The sequence below is a fragment of the Schistocerca nitens genome, chromosome 2, assembly GCF_023898315.1.
Source record: "Schistocerca nitens isolate TAMUIC-IGC-003100 chromosome 2, iqSchNite1.1, whole genome shotgun sequence".
NCBI classification, from domain to species: domain Eukaryota; kingdom Metazoa; phylum Arthropoda; class Insecta; order Orthoptera; family Acrididae; genus Schistocerca; species Schistocerca nitens.
In genome coordinates, this window is record NC_064615.1 from 656,727,536 (window position 1) to 656,736,123 (window position 8,588).

The 8,588-nt window shown below is 42.7% G+C and overlaps 1 non-coding gene across 1 annotated transcript; it reads right to left on the minus strand.

Annotated features, from left to right (window-relative positions):
- Nucleotides 1-409: 409 nt before the first annotated feature.
- Nucleotides 410-482, minus strand: Trnaa-cgc (transfer RNA alanine (anticodon CGC)). Its single transcript has one exon. It is a non-coding gene; the product is annotated as a tRNA-Ala (tRNA).
- Between the last annotated feature and the right edge of the window lie 8,106 nt (nt 483-8,588).

The window sequence follows — 8,588 nt, forward strand, 5'->3', positions numbered from 1 at the left end:
CGTCGAGTATAGATTTAAGTGGTAGGAAGTCGTTTCTGAAAGTATTTGTATGGAGTGCAGCCATGTATGGGAGTGAAACGTGGACGATAAATATACAAGAAGAGAATAGAAGCTTTCGAAATGTGATGCTACAGAAGAATGCTGACGATTAGATGGGTAGATCACATAACTAATGAGGAGGTATTGAACAGAATTGGGGAGGAGAGAAATTTGTGGCACCACTTGACTAGAAGAAGGTGGTGGTGGTGGTTAGTATTTAACGTCCCGTCGACAACGAGGTCATTAGAGACGGAGCGCAAGCTCGGGTTAGGGAAGGATTGGAAAGGAAATCGGCCGTGCCCTTTCAAAGGAACCATCCCGGCATTTGCCTGAAACGATTTAGGGAAATCACGGAAAACCTAAATCAGGATGGCCGGAGACGGGATTGAACCGTCGTCCTCCCGAATGCGAGTCCAGTGTGCTAACCACTGCACCACCTCGCTCGGTCTAGAAGAAGGGATCGGTTGGTAGGGCATATTCTGAAGCATCAGGAGGGCAACGTGGAGGGTAGCATGGAGTAGTATGGACAGCTGCATCAAACCAGTCTCTGCACTGAAGACCACAACAACAACAACAACAACAGTCTTTTCACAGATGAGTTCCAATTTGGTCTGTAGAGTGAGACGGATTCGCTCTGGAGGGAACGGGAAACACGATTTAGGGACCCAAATATTGTGGAAAGACATCGATATCGAGTAGGACCCCTAACGATGGGGACAGGGATTATACTGACCATTCGAATACCTCTTCACGAAATGGTACAAGTTAATCGGCAAGGTTTAAATATTGTGGAAAGACATCGATATCGAGTAGGATCCCTAACGATGGGGACAGGGATTATACTGACCATTCGAACACCTCTTCACGAAATGGTACAAGTTAATCGGCAAGGTTTAACTGCTGTCACATATCGTGACGAGATCTTAGGACCTCATGTGCTGTTGTTGGGAGGTGGTGTGGGCTCAGATTTCGTATTGATGGACGATACTGCTCGACGTCATACAGAACAGGTGACTGCCGTTTTCTTGGCAACGGAAGATATTACCGCATGGCGCGGCCTGCTCGCTCTCCCGATTTCAATTCCGCAGAGCGTGTCTGGGATGCATTAAAGAGACTGATTGGATCACGTCAATATCCACCAACAACTCTCCAAGACTTCTGAGCAGCTCTTCAAGAAGAATGGGCGTTATAGCCTCAATATGAGACTGATAACATCTTCCATTGCATACCCCGTCGTTGTTAGGCCCGTACTGCCGCCAGAGGTGGTCACAGTCCATACAGAATACATTAACCAGTTGTCAGAATGTGTGTTCAAATCCGTTAGGTTGGAAAAAAATGAATAACATATTTGCCTACCGTTGTGCATGTTTGCTGTTGATTACGTTCTTTTTTTTACATTGTTTCTACTTTACTATCACCTTTCTTACTCTTTTGTGGCAAAATAAACGAGACCTTGCAAAATTTCCGTTCGTTGCTTTAATTTTGGGCACCAGTGTATGTAAGCCATAACTTAGAAGAATCTTGTCTCTTGACGTTCTTGTTTTTAGCCGTTATTGTCTGTCCTGTGAATTTTTTCGTGCTTGTATGTGTGAATTCTTTTCAAAGCGTAAAATATATACCTGAAAGGGATTTAGATTTCTCCAATCATGAAAATTATTTGCTCGCGCATGACCGCGAGAGGTTCATTTTCGCTCTCATAATTCTGACTAGCCGTATATTCGCATATGTAAAAAGAGACTAAAATCAATACAACATTTAAAGTGAAAGTTAATTAAGCTTCTCCTGTAGAAAAAGAGGATAAAGGTTTAAAACATAAATATCAGTGATAGTGTGGGAAACCACTGATTATAGTGCAAAGAGTCACTGAAGCGACAATATTCGATCAGAGGCTTCTATTCTCGCAGCCAGTACGAGAATGTGCACACCCTCTGGACTGGCTCACGGCACAATTATATCTCATTTGTGAACTTATGTATTGTGGACTTTCCATATGATAGTGACTAATAAATAACAATAAGGACACAAAAACTCAGGCCCTCTTTGTCATTTTTATGACTGTACCCCATAGGTGGCACTATATTGAGATTAGAGAAGTTTACGCAACCCGCCAGGGCACGTCGCAACACCGAGGTATAAATTACAGCAACACAAGGTAACATTATACTACCGGCCCTTGACCATTTGTTAATTTTAATCGTTAATGTTGAGTTATTAGACGTATTTTGTAGTGTAATTCATTGTATCATCATCAGCTTCGTTGGTTGTGGCCGAATATCAGTAATTAGCGTATAAATCGTCCACAGCGTTTAATTTCACGTTGGAGTAGGCAAAGGGTAGGTCTTCCCCGTAGAATATTATGGGTTTGAAGTTTGTCACAGGTATTCCCACATTTCCTTCCCACCGGACACATTGTGAAGCCTTTGACAGCATTACCACTTGGTGTAATGAATGGAAGTTCTCTTTACAGGTGTAGAGATATAGCATTAATTTTTTTGTCCAGCGTATGAAATGTGGTGGTATCAGCTCCGTAGCTGCAATATTGCTTTAAATCAAATGATAGTATCAGTCGTGCTTTTATTCTTATTTATAATTACAACACATGATTTGGGACACCAAGGTCGTTTTTCATTGGTTACACGTATGTTACCGTGGGAGTCTGAGTAGTTACATACAACAAACACATAACCTCTGGAAAGAGGCGTTGGCGCCACAAATCATTCATGGCAAACAAAAATAAAAACAAAAGAGTCACTGGTGCTGTCATTCGATTCCAGATGTAGGGGAATGGATCTAGCAATGGCAAAGAGCGGTATATTATCTCATTACAAGATCAGCTGCGAAGATTTTGAACACATCTTGAGTAGGTCATATCAAATATGTATTTAGGAGCAGTGTGAAACTCGTGGATCACGTAAAATCAGTGTTAGGGAAAAGTAAAATTTAGAGTAAGATTTGATGGACGGGATCTGGGTAAGTTCGGTGGGCCTATAAAGCAAATCGCGTATAAGATACTACTGCGACCAATTTCAGACTGTTATTGCAGTGTTAGGAGTTCTTATGAAGTATGCGTGACAACGGACATCGGATTTAGAGTTGTACTACAGGGACAACACCCAACAGGTCTGTGTGGTCCATACGAAAGAGTAACATGTACGGTTGGAGAACTTAAACGAATCGCCACAAGCTAAAAGAGCCTCAGTCAGGAGGTATTCTAAAGCTCACTAACATTGATGGAGGGTTGTCACATCTTTCAGTGCTATAATGCACTTAGTCAGATGCCTGCTTATTGCACACAAGATGGTGCAGAAATCGTATTATGTGCTGTAAGGACTTAAGTGAGTGAAATTCGTCTAGCATTAAACGGGTCAACGTAGTCCTTTCAGCGGAAACAAGAGAAGCCATCCGCCAACCACTAAAATTTTTCCACTGACAGGAAATCTTTATGCTAGCAACGACAGGAAATGTTTTGATGCTATACTTAATATTCTAATGGTGTATGAATTGTATAAGAAGAAACATACCCACATAAAGGTCTCCTTATTCAGCATTTTTCAAGAAAAGTTTCAATTTCCATTTCACATGTCCTCAAATAGACTGCTGCTCCACATATGAAGAACTGAAGGTGCAAAGCGGAATCCCTTACCTTAACGAAGTTGTAAATTAATGTGCCACTGGAGAGCCAATAGTTCAAAAGAGAAGGGCACAAAGATATTATGCTAAGCTTACAGAAGAAGCCGAACGGATAGACGTGAAGCGGGTATTTGATATTAGTTTTGACTTTATGCAGAATTTCCAGATTCCAAAGATTCTTGTACATTTCATCTGCGACAACTGAAAGATTATACAATTTGTATTCATGACATTAAACAAATAATGCGCATTTGTATGTAATGAAGGAAACAGGAAACAAGGATCCAACGAAGTAATGTATGCCCTTCCCTCTACAAGTTTCCGCATAGCATTCCTCCATCAGTCACTGAATTACACTTACACTCCGACAACTGTGGAGGACAGAACAAAAATCATGTTACATCAAGAATGTTACTGTCACTCACTGCCTGTAAATGTTTTCAGAAAATTTAACACTGTTTCCCTGTCAGGGGACATTCCTCTCTCTCTTGAGGCAGGAATTTCACCATAATCAAACGTCGGCCCAGAAAGCATGACAGGTTCTGTGATCACATATTGTAAGTAGCACGTTCCAGCAATCAGAAAGACATAAATTTATGTGCACGACTTGAAGAAAAGCACATATTAACGTAAATCGTACGAAGAGTGGGGAAATCGAATGCATAATGCTTCGGAATGAATAACCAGAACACGCTCTTGTAATTAGTTTCAAGCTTAACGAAAGCACAAAATCTCAAAGTTTGTAATACAACACCACCTGAATATCAGCCCACCTTCGCAATTCATAACAAGTCAAACACGCCAAATTAGTCAAAACAAGTCACGGAATACACAAAATGGATGAATTTACTGCAAAACGCTGCATATAAGCAATCTCCTGGAATGAATGAAACACTCTCACCAATAACTGCAAACACTCCTTGCTGCGTCTGACCTCTGACCGTCCTCAATAGCGTCCTGGAACAAATGTATTTCAAATCTGTCAACGAAGATGCACTTTCAACAGCCAGCTCGCTGAAAGCGCTTGGAAACGCTGGAAGCTGACTATGCTTCCTTTGTGACAGCTCTGTCACAGACAACTAAAAGAATCTACACTGCACGTTTTGATATTGGCTACAGATTCTCTTTGAAAACCATCGACAAAGACCGTTTCGCTACTGAGAGAAAGTTTTCGAAAAATAGTGCCGTTTGTCACAATATACACGGTGAGTCAGGAGAAAAGATACATACTTTGAGGAACGATAGTATTGTGAATCTGATCAACATATTTGAAATTTATATACGCCCTTTCCTTAACCGTACCGACGTACAGCTGTTTGAATATCATGGGTTTCAGGAGCATGTCTTTCATAATAGATACACGTGACATTAGGCAACGTAATACTGCCTTTACTGAGGACTTCAATGCGCACTTCACTTGCGCATGGTGGGGAGTGGAGCTCTGCAGATGTACACGTTGTTTACCACGCATGTCAGTACTACAGTGGTTGCACCGGTGTACTATTGTGTTGTTACTGCTACAGTCAAAACAGTAAAGGTTAGTACAGTGAAAATGCCACAAGTCTGCCCTCATGCGGACTGTGATGACATGATCTTTGTTTACGGGTTTTGAAATGAGTATTCCAGAGACTCTGTTCGCGAGTACGAACAACGATTTCCGAATCGCAGAGTTCCGGATAGCAGGGTATTTAGCTGCGTGTTTAACAGTTTGCCTGGGCGTGGTGCGCTTCCCAGCACAACATAATGTATCTGAATGCCGCGTCCAACAAGATTTTAGTGAAGTTGAGAACATTCTTGAAAGGATAGAACGCAACCCAACTACTAGCTCTAGAAGATTGGCTACACAGCTTAGTATTCCACAAGCGCGAGTGATCCACACAGAGCATGAGCGAGGTCTGCATCAACATCATAAGCAGTGTTTGGAACGTCTGCATGAAGGAGATTATTCCATGCGAAAGGCAGTCTGTGAAGGGATCACTGCCAATGAATACTATTCCACGTAATCTGGTCATTTGTCAATCAACATTTATCCGCTCACGGGGTCGATAATACGCTTAGCTCTCACGTATGGGTAGATAAAAATCTGCACGCTACTGTGGAAACAGATTTCGACAACGCTTCTCAGTGAACATGTTGTACGGTGGTGTTGACCACCAATTCTTCACTGCTGTTGTTTTAGATAAGCATTTCAATGGAATACGGTGTCCTGATTTGCTTCGGATGTAATACAAGAATTCTTGGAGGATATTACTTTTGGTAGCACTACGTCGTATGTACTTTCAGTACGAAGCAGATCCTGCACATTCTGTACCGTCAGTGACACACCACCTCACTGGAACGTACCCTGGGCGTTGGATCGATAGCCGTGGAGTCATTTCTTGGCCGCCGAAGTCACCGGATCTTACACTGTTGGATTCGTGTTCGTGTGGTTGGGTTCAGACCGTAATCTACAAGTCAGAGTGGATGCAAACTTCTCGCTCTTATTGTAAATGCATGTGCTCAGTTAAAGGGCGATACGAGTACGCTCAAATGAGCAACATTGCAGCTGTCAGCAAGAGCCGCAAAATGCATTGCAGCCGCCAGTAGATTTTTCAACTTCTTTTTTGGAGAAAATGTGCACTATTAAAACCTTAGATCACAATATTTCCCTTTCTGTCACCTGCATTTTCCTGTTCCCCACAGCTTTTGCTCGGAATCACTATCACCCCTGAAAGCGTGTACCTGTGCTCCTGACTAACAGACGTGGACAAAATGTCATTTTTTAAAATACCTTGAGTCAATGGTTTTCCTATGAGTATTTTCTTCACAGATGTGCATAATTTTGTTGTTCTTTCCAAATTTTGCGCTCTTATCATTTCAGTCACTTGCGCGATAATTTTTGGACATACCACTACGTCGGCGTCGCAGACAGGTGCAATTTCTTGCCTCTAAAATTATTTTGCATTTATGGCCATACTATCTGCTTCACAGATACGCATAACAACTGAAGTGTCACCTATCTGTTATTGTTTATTACGGAAACTGTTGCTAAGATTTTTGTTAAAATATTGTTCATGTATCATAATCTAAAGATTTGTTCTCAGTTCGCTGATCCATGTAATCGAAAGTATGCCTGTTGTGGCGAATCAATTTTTGTTGTCTGATACTTGTAAGACAAGCCTCTGTGGGGAATAAATAATATATATATATATATATTATTAAATTATCTTACTTATACTCAGCACCAAGCTACTTCGAGATCCTATCTCCCTAATGGTCAAACAGTTACGTTACCTCTTAGATGTACCGTTCTCATCAAGTTGCTACTCCGAGAAAATTACAATGTGTAGAAACGAAAACCGTCCTCTGTCACAAATTTCTTTAAATAAAAAAGCAAAAATAATTACTAAGTACAATAAAACAGATGAAAAATCGCTAACTGAATGAATGCAGCAACTTGTGGTGAAAGACTTTTTGAGTTCTTACAAATTCTGAAACACAGTATCGTTGTAATCTTCAAAGTGATTATGTCACCCCTCCACAAAATTATAATTATTTGTCTTCCATTATCGTGACTCAGACACCCACCACAAAAATTAGAGCTATTGTTTCGTTTTGCAGAACCGAGTATCAAATTTCTAAGAAATGTATTCAGTCAGATTTATTCTCTCTTTTTTTTTCATATTCGAGTTTTATCCTTTTCATGCCCGGCTTTTTTTCTGAAATCACCGCAGTTGTCGCCGAGCTGTTCCACTAAGGGGCCACTAGTACCGGTGAATAGCTTTCAAAGCTCGTGGCGTGGGATTCCTAGCAGGAAGAGAGAATCTTACGGCACGCAGTCTCCGCGGTCCTGCGCTGACTACGAAAGACTCTAGACTGGCTGCACATGGAAATTTTTCGTCGAGACGGCAGCAGAAGTTTCGCGTAGTGGCTCACCTCGCCAGCTGATAAACTGGCGCCATTTCGCCAACACGGAACGGCGAGGCGTAATATCGCGAGATGCGACCCGGCCCAGCGGCAGGCAGAAGGCGCTGGCGCTTTCACGCACACCTCGCAGCCTGCTGGCGTACACGTAGGTCGCATGCACACCGCCCTCTTATTTATCACCCGAAAAATATTGTGGTCCGTTTGTGAGTTCCCCTGCAATTTTCTTCTTTCCTTTCCCAGGAAGGCAGTAACATCAGACCAAAGTTGTTCGACACATGACGAGGAAGCATGGTATCGTACGTGGGACACCTTGCGATACACAGAATGTAGGAGAGTCAAGCAAAGCGGTGTTCTGGTTGTAATCAATAAGTACTAATCACCGATGGAGTAGGTGGATAACGTTTGGGTTACGTCCCCACAGTTCGTTCCTGTCTGAAAATGGGGGTGAGCGACCATAAAAATTTTCAAATGTTTGTGAATTTCTAAGGGACAAAACTGCCGAGGTCTTCAGTCCCTACAAACTTACGCATTTTTAATTTTATCATATGGGTAGGGCTCTCCGTCGGGCAGATCTTCAGCCGGGTGCCGGTCTTTCAATTTGACGCCACTTCGGCGACCTGCAGTCGATGGGGATAGAAGGATGATGATGAGGACAGCACAACACGCAGCCGGGAATCGAACCCAGGCCCAGAAGATTGACAATACGTGGCACTGACCATTCAGCTACCGGAGGCGGACACTGACTTATGCTAAGAACAATACACACACCCATGCCGTAGGGACGGCTCGAGCCTCCAGTGGGAAGGACCGCGTTGTGCCTCAAACCGCTCGGCCACTCCGCGCGGCGAGTGGTCACACAACTGAAGTGAAAAGCCAAACATTCCGTAAACACAGCGAACTCCGTCAACTGCAGAGTATGAGCCGACCACCGAGAAATGCAATTCAGACTCCAAACTGAGATGGGGGACGTCAGCAGTAGGCTCGTATGATGCGTTGCGAATAGCTTCCACCGA